The 13,632-nt window shown below is 43.7% G+C and overlaps 1 long non-coding RNA gene across 1 annotated transcript in view; it reads left to right on the top strand.

The window, feature by feature from the left end:
• Positions 1-1,476, top strand: part of LOC121010566 (uncharacterized) — a 31,542-nt gene extending 30,066 nt beyond the window's left edge. The window contains exons 4-5 of the long non-coding RNA XR_005781231.1: positions 958-1,027; positions 1,162-1,476. This is a non-coding gene — a long non-coding RNA (uncharacterized LOC121010566). The remainder of the gene's footprint in view (positions 1-957; positions 1,028-1,161) is intronic.
• Positions 1,477-13,632: the final 12,156 nt, after the last annotated feature.

Below are 13,632 nucleotides of genomic sequence, written 5' to 3' on the forward strand. Positions count from 1 at the left end.
AATGTAAGAGAAGGCAAGAATGACTGCAGTGTTTTTGGTGTAAGCATTTTCAAGATTGGAGTTTACCATCAACCGAGGTGGGAGAGACTACACGAGCACTACTGGGCACGTTAAGTACAAGCTACCTCCTAGACATCTAAAGCAGAGATGTTGAGTCTGGAGTTTGGACAAGAGTTGTGGATGGGGATAAATTCTGGGAGCTCTTTCCCACGTAGAGATGGTAATTTAAAGCTTTGCGACTAGAAACTGGACAAGGTAACAAGGGGAGATGGAGAAGAATTCAAGGTCTAAGCTTCGAGCTCCAAACATTAAATGCAAAGAAGAAGAGGAGAAGGAACCAAGAAAGGAGATACAGAAGGAGAGTTGGGGAGGTAGTTGGGGGGAGGGGGAAATATAGTCTTTTGGAAACAAAGTCAATTACGGATATGCATCGGATGCTGCCGATGGATCAAGCAATATGGGGACTGGGGATTGGAAATTGGATTTGGTCCTGAGATGGTCCAAGGGTGACCTTGACAAGAACATTTTGTGGTAGGGGTGAAAACCTGGTTGGGTTGAGTTTAAGAGACACTTTGAGAAGATGTAGATAAAACAATAAGTATAAACAACTTTCAACTACTTTTTTTTTTTTTTTTAATGAAGGACAGAAAACAAATGGGCCGTTGGTGAATTATGGTGAAGAGAGATATCTTTTTAAGAAGGGAGAAATACCAGCATATTGACACAACGACTGACATTGTTGGTGCAGGGGGACGGGGGTGGGACTTCTGGGAGCATCATGGTAGGTGGGACTAGAGTCCAGCATTAGAGCAGCGGGACTGGCTTTGGAATGGGGCATAGATGGCCCATGTATGGCAGCGGTGGGAAGACAGAGGGCCTCTGCATGGAGGCCCGGCTGGACGATGAGAGGGGTGGGGTCTCTGCAGCTCTCCCTTTGCATCGTTTTGTTGTTCACAGAAGGAAGGAGGTCATTGACCGAAAACAAAGATGTTGGAGAAGATGTTGAAGGTTGAGACGAGAGGAGAAGGTATGAAATAGACACCTGTGAGGGAAGGGAGGGACACGAATGGGTTAGGGAAGCATGGCACAAGTGCCTCCTTGATGTTCACGGTCCTGGGTTTGAAATGACACCTGTCAGCGTGATTGTGTGTTTCTCCCTAGGGATCTTTAGCTGTGTACATGAAAGGTGGAGAACTGGATCTTTTGTCCTCCGGAGAAAATTTTAAATGCAGCAATGTAAATGTTTCGAGAATGAACGACTCACTTCAAACTTTTATGCCTGCCTGTTTGCCTTGCATCATCTTCCCCTACCCCAACTCCTTTCCCTCCCTCCCGCTCTCCCTTCCTTCATCCCTCCCTTCTTTCCAAAAGCACTTGTGAGTGTCTCCTAGGTAGCTAATACAGTTGGCCCTTGAACTCACAGTGTGAGTCCACTTAACACGCGGGTGTTTTTCAATAAATATATTGGGAAATTTGGGGGAGATTTTGCCACAATTTGAAAAAACTCCCAGGTGAAGCACATAGCCTAGAAATACTCTAAAAAGTAACACAAAATTGGGAATTATTGTTAAGATCTCAGTATATAATACGTATCACATGCAAGATATATATTGATCCATGCTTTATGTTATCTATAAGGCTTTTGGTCAGTTGAAAGCTATTAGTAAAGTTTTGGGGGAGTCAGGATTTCTATGTGAATTTTCACCTGCATCGGGCCAGGGCTTGGCATCCCAACGCTGTGCTGTTCAAGGGTCAGCTGTAGTCCCATCTGAAACTGGTTAAAAAAAAAACAACCCACATTTCTTCAGTAAACCTTATTGAGCATTTTCTAAGTGCCAGGAGCTCTGTAAGGTACCGTGAAGATCCAAAAAAAGGAAAGAAAACCCTAGGAGCTCATCGAATGGTGAAGATGGCCCATGTTCCATGGTAATTACAGTGTAAGATGGAAATCTGTAAGCCTCAGTTCGAAAATAGAGCGTTGTGAGAATTTACAGAAGGAGAGCTTATTTCTAGCTGGAAAGAAGAGATCCCTGATGATGTGACAGATTGTATCTTCCAAGGGTGGCCACACAATCTCTCCCATCCCACCTGGTCTTTTATCAGGAGACTTTGTTACTCTTCCCATTCAGAGTGGAAGTTGGTGTGTTCTTCTCTTAAATGGGCTTGTCACTCATTTGGGCCCAGCAGAAATGGCGCCGTGTAACTTCGGAGGCTAGCCCAGAAAATGAGATTGAGTTCCCACCCTATTGGCTGGGATATCATGGAAAAAGTCCTGAGCCAACACGTGAGAAGTCCAGTTGCCCTGAGGCTGCGAGAAAGCCCAGGCCACATGGAAAGCCTACTCGTGTATGCTCTGGTTGACATTCCCAGCTGAGGTCCTGGCTGACAGCCAGCATTCTCGGTGGACGTGTGAGGGAAGGCACCTTCACACGATTCTCGCCCCCATGACCATGGCTTCCCAGCTTGGGCATCATCAGACATCCCGGAGCAGAGTCAAGCCATCCTCGCTACACTCCAAATTCCCGACCCACGGAATTTGGGAACATTAGAAAATGGTTGTTTTACACCACTGAGTCTAAGAGGGGCTTGCCATGTTGCAGTAGTTATCAGAACAGAAGATTTCTTGAAAGAGGGAATATGTCAATGTTTAGGTGTGAAGACAGCGTGATACTAAATGAGGGTGGTGATTTTATTGTGCAGGGAACCTGTTGAATTTCCCTTTCACGTTTGATGTTCTGGCTGTTGAACAGTCTTGTGGAAGTATCTCTAGATATTTATTTATCTGATTCCAGGACATTTCGAAGGTTTTGGAAAGCGGTTCTTCCTTGCTATTTCATTCTGTGATGACCCCGTACCATCAAATACACTTTAGCAGAACCGAGTCTTGAAGAGAGTTAACTTCCTTCCTTCCTTCCCTCCCTCCCTCCTTCCTTCCTTCCTTCCTTCCTTCCTTCCTTCCTTCCTTCCTTCCTTCCTTCCTTCCTTTTTTAATATTGTATTTTTGAGACAGAGACAGAGAGCAAGTGGAGCAAGGGGCAGAGAGAGGGAGACCCAGAATCCAAAGCAGTCTCCAGGCCCGAGCTGTCCGATGCAGGGCTCGAACTCAGGACCCGTGAGATCATGACCTGAGCTGAAGTCAGACGCTTAACCAACTGAGCCACCCAAGCGCCCTCAGAGTTAACTTTCATACAAAAAGTTGACAACTGGGGTGCCTGGGTGGCTCGGTCAGTTGAGCGTCCGACTTCGGCTCAGGTCATGATCTCGCAGTCTGTGAGTTCGAGCCCTGTGTCAGGCTCTGTGCTGGCAGCTCAGAGCGTGGAGCCTACTTCAGATTCTGTGTCTCCCTCTCTCTCTGCCCCTCCCCCGCTCATGCTCTATGTCTCTCTCTCTCTCTCTCTCTCTGCCAAAAGTAAACATTTTAAAAAAAGTTTAAAAAAACAGAAAGTTGACAACTTCCTTAGCAGAGTTACTAGTACATTTCTTATAAAACTAATAGCACTAAACAGTACTCTTTACGTGGCCACACAAAAAATTTTTTAGAACACACACACACACACACACACACACACAGACATATAGTGTAATTTAGTTTGAAACTAATTTTTGTCATAACCGTAATATTTTTATTTTGATCTTTTAAACTTTTATGGACTTGGCAAAGAAAGAAAAAAAGAAACTTTTTCAAGAATGGTGGTTGTAGACTTATTAGCGGGTCTTTTACCTGACTTGCCTGCCTTTTGTCCCGCAGTAGATTCCTAGGTGACCAAATGGTTTGATTTTCTTGATCGTCACTCTTCTGTCCACCTTCCTCTGGCTGCAACGATCTGTTAGGGTGTTTTCTTTGCAAGTTGCTGGGACTAACCCTGGCCAACTCAAAGAACAGGTTGTTCGTGTCTACACATTGACGGGGTTCTAATAGTCCCTCTTTCAAGAAATCTTCTGTCCTGATAACTATGGTGACCTGGCAAGCCCCTCTTAGACTCAGTGGTGTAAAACAACCCCTAAGAGGGCATGGATGGGATTTCCTACAAGGGTGTGGGAGAACTTCCAGAATCAAAAGGAAGGCTGAGAAACCAGGCAGGGCAGGCAGAGGAGTAAGGAACTGTCGGAAGACTGGAGGCAGGGAGGCCTCTTCTGAGCCTCCACTGCAGGCTGATGGGCACCAACCCTTCTTAGGTACCATAACCTTCTGCTCAATCTCCGATTTCTGTGCAGGGTGCCCGTGCCCAGGGAGGGTGGATTCCTTGATGAAGCTCCCTTCTTGTCTGGATCCAGAGGGAGGAGTTTCCCAAGGTAAATCTCTACCTTTTAGCATCAAAAGGGAAATGCAAGTGAAACGGCACAGAGACCGGGTGCCCGCTCCATCACTGGTTTCTGGAGGCATCTAAATGGCCAGGAGTAGACTGGACCTCCTAGGCCTTGAGTACATTCATTTGATCCAAGTGCTTCTGTTAACTAGCAATATACTTTATTTCAAAAATCATCTCCCAGTGCCTACATTTTGAAAAGAGTTAATACCTTTTAAAACAGTTTCATATTCATTAGCTCCTTCTTTACTTAAAAACTTGATGAGGTGGAAAGAACTAGAATTAACATTCCCTCCTGCGAGATGAAAACCAGAGGCAGTGGATATTTAAGGCACTTGTCCCAGGTCACCCTGAGGCTTCAAAAGCATAATCAAGGCTCCGGCTGAGTTTGACTTTCATCCCTCAGTTCTTCCTCTGTTTTTTCACGAAGCTGTTTCCCGAGGTACAGTTACTACACCTCCTTCCCCCCCATTCACAAAACTCTCAGTGCTCATTAGGAAGCTGCACCACGGAAAGAGAAGTGCTCTAGAAGGGTAAGATGCAAATCTTGACTTCACCACCTACAGTAATCTCTCTTCCCTGAGCCCTGGTGACTCTCCCCTCCAGGGGCTAATAAAAGAATAAAATGGAGAGATCCATATTATGGGGGGGGGGGAGTTATAAAGCAAAGTGTCATGTAATTGGGGAGTGTTATTATTCTACTGATTCATGCTCTAAATTCTAAGGGTAGACATCGAGCAACATTATCACTGACTATTATACCGCGTGCTAGTTCAGCATGTGAGTATTATCAATGCAAAGGGGGTTCCCCATGCGATATCAGTGTAGATGGAAACAGTGCCTCCAGTCCCTCAGGCCTGAATCACATCGACTGCAGTTTGTTTTTCCTTCTACCTGTTAAGCATGCAGTAGTAAAGATGTTCGATTTCCAAAGAATAATTAAGCCAAGGACGCGGTGTCCCATCTTTGATGAAATGCAGATTTCACATTAAATTCGGATCCTTTGTTTTTAAAGGTTGAATAGAATAGCGTCTAAAAAAAGAATTCCCCCTGGTTAAATTTAGGCTGCTGGAAAAAAAAAAAAAAGAGAAATTTAATGTAAGATTATTCTTGGTACAGAAACATTTTCACTTGGCTGTGAAATGGATACATTTAAAAATGGCTGCAGGCTCTTGCCTTTGGAATTGTGTGGGGGATGATCCAACAAATGTGAATAGGCCTGTTCGAGTCGGTCACACTGCTTCCCTGCCCCTAATGAAGGGTTTTTCGTGTTAGTGCCAAGTAATGGTGTCTGCTTGCAGGTGTGCTCGCCCTGCGTTAATGGGTCCAGCAGAGCTGGTGGTAATCTTACACCCAGTGGCCTCTCCATGCGGGCTGGACTCACCCCAGTTCCTGGACAGGTAGGACGCTGGTTTTGCCAATTTCAAATTATGAGCCTTATCTAGACACACCTAGGCATGGAAGTACTATGTGGCACCTCCCGCCGCTTCAAGAGACATACCAACCTTTACTCTGTTGCAGAGAGTAAATTTTATATATATATATATATATATATATATATATACACACACACACACACGTACATATGTATATATATAATTATGCATATCATTATAGCAACAGATGACACTGAACTGTTACTGTGTAGCAGGTACCAGGTTGATAACTTTACACATTTTTATTTTTGCAGTTAGTTAACTTATTTATTTATGGTTTATTTTATTTTATTTTATTTTGAGAGAGAGAGAGCGCGCACACACACAAGCAGGGGAGAGGGACAGAGGGGAAGAAAGAGAATCTCGAGCGGGCTCCACGCTGAGTACAGAGCCCAACGTGGGGACACATCCCACAACCCTGGGATCGTGACCTGAGCCGAAATCGAGGGTCAGACTCTCAAGCGGCTGAGCCGCCCAGGCGTCCCCTGCACATTGTTTTTAAATTCATGCTGTGAACACAGAAGTTCCTGAAGAACATAAAATGACTCGCTGGGGCCATGAAATAGTCCAGCCATTTGCTCTACAGAAGCATGTTCGTCACCGGCTGGGAAAGGACAAAAGAAAAGAACATTATGCATCTTTCCTCGAAATCTAGAGAGTTTTGCTTTCTTGCTGCTTTACCAAAGAAAGAGCTCTAAACGAAAAAAGAGGGAATGTTCTTTCTCATCCCGTCCCATTGCATTCTATCTCCCAGACTGAAGGAAGGCAGCAAACACGCTGGCGAGCCCCCCACCCCCACCCCATGCCTCTAACTCACGTGCTCTAATAGACTCAAAAGAAGAAAAGTCATCGTACAGGAGAGCATCTCTCTCCCCAACCCACCCAGCTCCTACCAGGCAGAGCTGTTGGCATCTGACCATCAGGCAGGCTGCCCTTTGCTCGGGACTATTTCATTCGGCCACTTGTGAAGCCTGGTCACACAGTCGGCCTCAGAGGACCTTGCTGGGTGGGGATCAGGAGGCCATAAAGTGATTCGGTTGCTTTTCCTGCTGTGGGCTCTGGGGCCTCAGTCATGAATGATGACTGTTGTTGGAAGAGTGGCTGAGTTATTATAATAATACCTGTCCTTCCACCCTGCAGGGATGTCGTCAGTGTGAGATGACATAAAGGATATGAAAGTCCTTTGAAAAGTATAAAAGACGTAAGTCCAAAGAATAAAAGAACAAAAAAGCATTATGATTCCAATGATGTCAGAGCCTTCCACCCCAGGACAATTGGAATGTTCAATGACAAGCCAAGTTTTCTCTGTAGGCCCAGGGTTTTCACCCAAGTTTTTAACAGATTTGTCTCAAACTAACCACGCTCTTAGGGAAAAAAGAAGAATGGAAAAGAACAGTGAGCTCCCCGTCTTGGGTCAGATCCTGCTGTAAATGTTCTCTCTCACACACACGTGCATGGACAGACCCAAACCTACGTGTGCGCGGGACATACACCGGCGAAATATAAAAAGGTTGTGTAAATACTGAGAGAGAGGGGAAAAGTATAATCCAGATGTAGCTGGAACCTCTCTGCTCTTATAGATCTGAGTCAGATTACCTGGGTCTCTGAGCACCCCAAGTCTCTGCAAGATTTCTACAAGTTCCCCAGGTTTCTGATGGTTACACAGGTTTTTCTCGTTTCTGTCTTGGGGTTTCTGCGGCCGACAGGCAGACTCGTTACCGTGTGACCTAGAGAGACAGCACAGCGAAACTCAGCCTCTCTGATCCCAGCAGTCCGCATTTTCCATCCCAAACATGAGGTCGATCATGTAGGAATGGGGGAGAGTGCACTGGGTGTGCAGGTGGGACTCCGTTTGTTCGGCAACAGTGAAGACAGTACTCCGTTCCGGACACATCTTGAGTGACCGCTCCTTTCCAGGAGAGATTGAGAGCCTCTTTCCAAAAGCTGACTCTTCTCCCTGACCCTTCTCGTTCCCCACATCCCTCATCCCTTACCCTCAAGGGAGCCAAAGAACAGATTTCATTTCCTCGTCTCAAGCAGGGCAGCGTCCTTCCACCACCCCCAATTCCCTGGGCGAGGCTCCTCCTCTTCCAGAAGGCACTCTTTCAAATAATGAAGAGGGTTTCCAACTGGATCCAGAGAAAAAATTGTCTTCACTTCCTGACAAAAGTGTGAAAAATTTATATATTCCTTAAAAATTCCGCAGCCTCTCAGGGCTGAACACTGATAACAGAATCATGTTCAATGTGTTTTGACTATGACGCTAAATAGGTGGCTTAGCGAAATCTTTTGGTTAGATGCAATTGTGTGGGAGAGCTAACGGAGCTAGACTCATTCCATGTTGCTCTGTTATTCTATTGAGAGAAAGACGGGGGAGAAAAAAAGCTTTATTTCTGTCAGTGGAAGAAATGATGAGCTGTCTAAAAATAACATAAGGAGAACACCCACTACTCCTGTCCCTTCTCAGATGTCACATCGCATTGATCTTGGTGAGCCGGGAAGTCACTTAGTGCATCCTTTAAAAAGTCATACTGTCCAGGGAGAGAAGGACACCTTCTTTCACTTCCAATCAGCCAACCCATCACTCCTTTTCTCCATTGGTAGGGTTGCAGAGGAATGTAAAAGGTATGAGTCATGTTCTGAAAATCCAAACACACATGCAGAGCATATAAAATGAACCCCGAGGAGAGTAGGAATTAGAGACACAATGCGGCCCTTTGTGAAACATGGCAACATCCCTGGGGACCAAGGTTTCTGAGTGTTGTTGAGCCGAGGGTAATGACAGGGTTCAGGGTTTGCCAGAGAGTGTGTGATAACACGGAGATTTTTAGGAAAAGTGCAGTGAGCCTTTAATCCAGCCTCAGAGGGGCTCGCCAATGGTGCCCATTCTGTCAGTTGTTTATGCGGTGGGTGGGCCGCAGTCAGAACGTCGCCCTTTTTCGCTATGAGAATTTATGGAGCGTTTACCTATTTTTTTTTTTCTCCTTGAGGGAAACATTTGCAAAATGTTAATTACACAGGTTCTAGATTTACCGTTCCTGAAAGATGAATTCTGGAACATTACTTTTACCTGTGGTCACCTCTCTTAACTGGGAACTTGAGTTTCACTGACTTGGGATGTCACCCTGAGGGGATGTCTGTGACTCCGGAGGAATCCCTTGGGATCTACCACATTTTGGAGTTGGGGGAGGTATTATTCTGGGCTGCAGGTTATGGCCGTTAGATGGATAACACGTCAGGAGGATCGCAGCCACGCACAAATGGAGGGATTTTGACTTGCTATGCCTTCCATGTAACAGTTATTACGTTTGTGGTGTTTTTTTTTTTTTTTTGTAGATAATTGTTCAATCATAGAGTGTTATGGTGGAGTCTTTGATCTCATTCCCCAAAGTTAACTGTAAAACTTTTGTATGAGCTCCCGTATTCCTGGATTACAAAATGGCACCAGCAGACAATTCTTACTGTCATGGATAATTGCCAAAGAGAGCGGAAATAGGATAGAGGGCTGGGATAAAGAATGAAAGTAAACACTTAAGGGGAACATAATGCTTTAGAGGAAGGCACAGCACTGTAATAGTGTAACGATTCCAATCCCAGATTCATGGTGATTTAATGAAATAAGCAGCATGCGTTGGCCCTAAACATATGTTGACAGAGGCAGATTGAGTATCACAGATTTCTATTGTAAAGTAGTGATTTTTGTGTCCAAGATGTCATTATCTTCCAAAGATATACACTCCTTTGAGGTCTGAAAATACAGGTAGTTTCCTTTTAATGGTTCTTGAGCTTTGCACTCATTGTTTTCTCTTGGAAGACGCTTGTGATTTCCATGCACAGACACTGTCACAGGATCTGCATTTTAGCAATCAGCAGCCCAAGACTATTCGATAGAAAGGCTGGAGGAGAATGAGAAGGCTTCTTATTCTGGTGTCATAGATGATTGTTGGGTTTATAAAGGCCTTCAGATAGAATGACAAGGAGAATTCAAAACCCAATGCTTTGATTAGAACTAATTAGAACTAACCCCTGCTCTCTTCTTCATTTGCCAGGTAGCATACCTTACCTTAATTTCTGGGGGAGGGGTGGAGAAAACTCTGCCCAAACAGGATGTACAGCTGTTGATCTGGAACCATGTCGTACAACAGAACTAAAGGAAGGGGTTGGACGCGCTGCCTTGTCCTGAAACACGTCTCCAGGACTGGTCCCATGGTTTTTACCACGGATGGCAGAGAAAGGCAGAGCAAGAACAAAATTGTGTTAATGTGGCCACCAATGCCATCCTGTCAGTATCTGCCAAAGCTGGGATATCACTTAACCCACCTAATATTTTTCTTTAATTTTTTTTAATGTTTATTTATTTTGAGAGAGAGAGAGCACAGGCAGGAGAGGGGCAGAGAGAGAGGGAGACACAGAATGCGAAGCAGGCTCCAGGCTCTGGGCCGTCATCACAGAGCCCAACGCGGGACTTGAACTCATGAGCCGGGAGATCATGACCTGGGCCGAAGACTGAGCCTCCCAGTTTTCCCTTAACCACCTAATATTTTATCCCACTGCCATGACTTGAAATTCAGGGCCCTTTTCCACACAGGACTAGGAATCCCTCTCTGATTTCGCTCTCAAGAGAATGATCCCCTCATCTTCTATTTGTCTGTTGCTTCCTCCCAAATGTCATCTTTGGTCCATACTTCCAGGGTTGGGCCTTGGCTTTCACGCACTACAGGGTATTTGGTGTTTTAAATTATACCTGCAAGTCTCATGGCAGACCTAGGAAATCATTACAGAATGAAGGGAGTCAGCAGCTCTGATTTAATATTTTTCTGTCCCTAGGTCTTAAATCCTCTGCTTTGTCCAAGTCTTCATTTACCCCAACACTAGGATACGATTTCAGAGAATACTTTTCCTCATGAAATTCTCCATGTTTTTTTGACTGAAAGAAAAGATTCATTCACCACAGAATTCATCCAAATTTGAAGAAGGGGGTTAGAAAGTTCAGGTGTTATTCCAAATGGATATTAAAAAAAAAAAAAAAGCCAATCTATCAGTAATGAAGGTAATATAGAGCTAAATAGAAAACAAAACGGTTCCCTTCTGGAAAAACAAAATTCACAAGATTTTTTTTTTTTTCCTTGGATATCAGCCTTTTCAAGATTTGGAGTTCCTAGTCATTGAAAAGCTTTGCTCATTTTCTATCATGGTAACATATATAGATAGTACAGTAGCTAATTGCAATTACCCTAGATAAAGACCAAAAGAAAAAGAAAAAAGGAAAAAAGATTTTCTTCCCCCATTTCTTAGTTTGTGCACATTCCATTCCAGATGGGGCCCATTATGTGATGTTGTATTTCAAAAGGGAAACATGTCTTAAAGTTGCTGAAAAAATGTCCATTAAGGAAATAAGAGCCGCTGCAGGAAAGACACGTGTTATCTATTTCTTCAATTAGTCGCAAAATCCTGGTAGTATTCCTGGAGAACTGTGGGGGTTCTAATTGAAATATTCGAATCCCCACTCCTCCCCAACCCACCAATGCTGTTGTGAAAAGGGAGAAAGAATCATAGGATTCAATTCTGGGGGAAAAACCATTTCTGATTTTGTAGCTAAGAGAATAGAGTTGCGCAATTTTGCTTAATGTGTCGTTTATTAAAAGTTTTTCTCAGTAGGACAGCAAGCAATTATGTGAAGCAGCTGGGTTACAGAAGGACCGATCACATGTTATTACACGCAGAGGAATTATGGATTATGGAAAGATGAACAATGTAATTATGCTCACGGAGTGTCACTTATTAATTTTTTAAGGTGAGATTTGCAATAATTTCATAATAGCTATAAAAATCAGAGCAAATGCCTGGGTTGCTAAGGGTCTCCAAGATTTAAAATTGGTACATGGCTTTCATTTTGTTAAAATGTGGTAGAGGGCATGATCGTTTTCAGCGCTGCAAGGGGAATGAAATCCTACAAATGCTGAGGCCAAGATCTAAAACTTTTAATCAAAAATCCTCGTTTCATTAACTTTCTTTTGTCACAACGCTAGTCCCTTCCTGGGTTACTGTAGTGATGGACTCATGTAGGATAACCCACAACTGTCTTTCATTTCCTCGGAGTAATTATGCAAAGTGAAAAGCTGCCTGAGTCCCCAAGTCAATTAACACCTTTTCCGGCTCCACTACCCTAATTATTTGAGAAGCCTCACCTTTAAGAAGCCCGACAATCGCTCAAAACTCAGGGCCACCTTGGCCTTTTGGGGGCCCTGCTCTAAACTGTTTAAAATACTTTTTCTCAATTATTCTTTCCATTGCCTCCTCCACCCTCTTGTTTCTAGTTTCTTCTTAGCATTATTGCTAATTAAGTTCGCTTTTTTCAAACAGGCAGAGGACAGTCTGTGTTGCCAGGTAGGTAGGTGGTATTTGCAGTGACCAATTAAAATGAGCTTTGCTGAATGGAAGGAAGGAAGGAAGGAAGGAAGGAAGGAAGGAAGGAAGGAAGGAAGGAAGGAAGGAAGGAAAGAAAGAAAAGAAAGGAAGAAAGAAAACTAATAACAATAGTAAAACAACAACAACAACAGATAAGGGTAAAAAAACTGAGGTGACAAGAGAAGTTAACCTGCAGTAGTAAGCTGTGAGGTGACTTGAAAATCCTGCAGCTGTAGGTGAGTGGGTGGCCTGAGCAGTGGCTTTTGGCCAACTCACATAAAAAAAAACACACACACACACACAAAAAAACAAAAACACAACAAAACAGAAAAACAACAAAGGAATACAGAATCATCATCTCAAATCTGATAATTTTTTAAATTTCCCAGCTGCTACATAGCTTTAATTTTTACCTTTGAGTATTTTCCTCCGAATGGTAATAACTTCATTTTTTTTAGCTTCCCAATGGAATTGATACTCACTGTTAAAATGTGAAATTGAGTAAAAATCTCCAAAAATCCCCAGTGAAAAATTCTGCTAACACTGAGTGTCTGTGCTCTTTCCAGCACTTTCCATCTGACACATAAATATGAATGATAGATACAAATATATATAATTATACGTACACATAAATTTATGTATATATAAGTATACATATATGCATTTTTATTAAAAATTCACTTGTTCATAACATTATATATTGAGCATCTATTATGTTCCAGGCAGTGGGATACCGTGGTGACCAAAAACCGACACGGTCCCTCTTCTTGGGGAGCCTAACAGCCTAGTGCAGGAGAGAGAGATCAATTAAAGAATCCTGTAACATTACAAATGTGGCAATGCCATCCATGAAGGAGAGGTACGTATTATAAGACTTTATGCTGGGGACAAGGGCTTAATCCAAGATGCCAGGGAAGGTTTTCTGGAAGAACTGATGAAACTGAATTGAGATTTTCAGGAAGAAGATAGATGGTGCCTTGAAAAGATAGGGATGTCAAGGAGCAAGGATTTCCTTTCCCCTTTGGGGTCCATCTAGCTGGACTAAGAATCAGACTGATAGGAGATGAGTTGACAGAAAATCAAATTTGGTTTCATACATAAGGGGGGGTTTACACAGACACAAAACTCCACGAGGCTTAGAGGCCATCCTGAGCCAAGAAGAGGGGTGAGGTCTGAGGATACATCAGCAAGAATGTGAGAGGAGACGCTTGCAAAATAAAGGTTGCCTTATGAAGCAGGTAGTCTCTCAGGTAGAGAGGAATCTTTTGTTGATAGTTGTCTTCCTGGTATAAGCTCTCCTTTCCCGTGTAAATTTAGGCCTTGGGGGTGGGGGGGTGCAGGGGGGGAGCGGTAAAAAGCCCTTCTTGAATCCCCTGGGCTCTAATTGCCTTTAACTCAAAACTGTGTTCAATGCAGGAGTGGCCTGCCCTTGGCCTCTACAGGCGTGAGGGGAAAAGAGGGTCCAGGACAGCTGAGCTTTT

The sequence above is a fragment of the Herpailurus yagouaroundi genome, unplaced genomic scaffold (assembly GCF_014898765.1).
Source record: "Herpailurus yagouaroundi ecotype Mexico unplaced genomic scaffold, PumYag 192, whole genome shotgun sequence".
Lineage (NCBI taxonomy): Eukaryota > Metazoa > Chordata > Mammalia > Carnivora > Felidae > Herpailurus > Herpailurus yagouaroundi.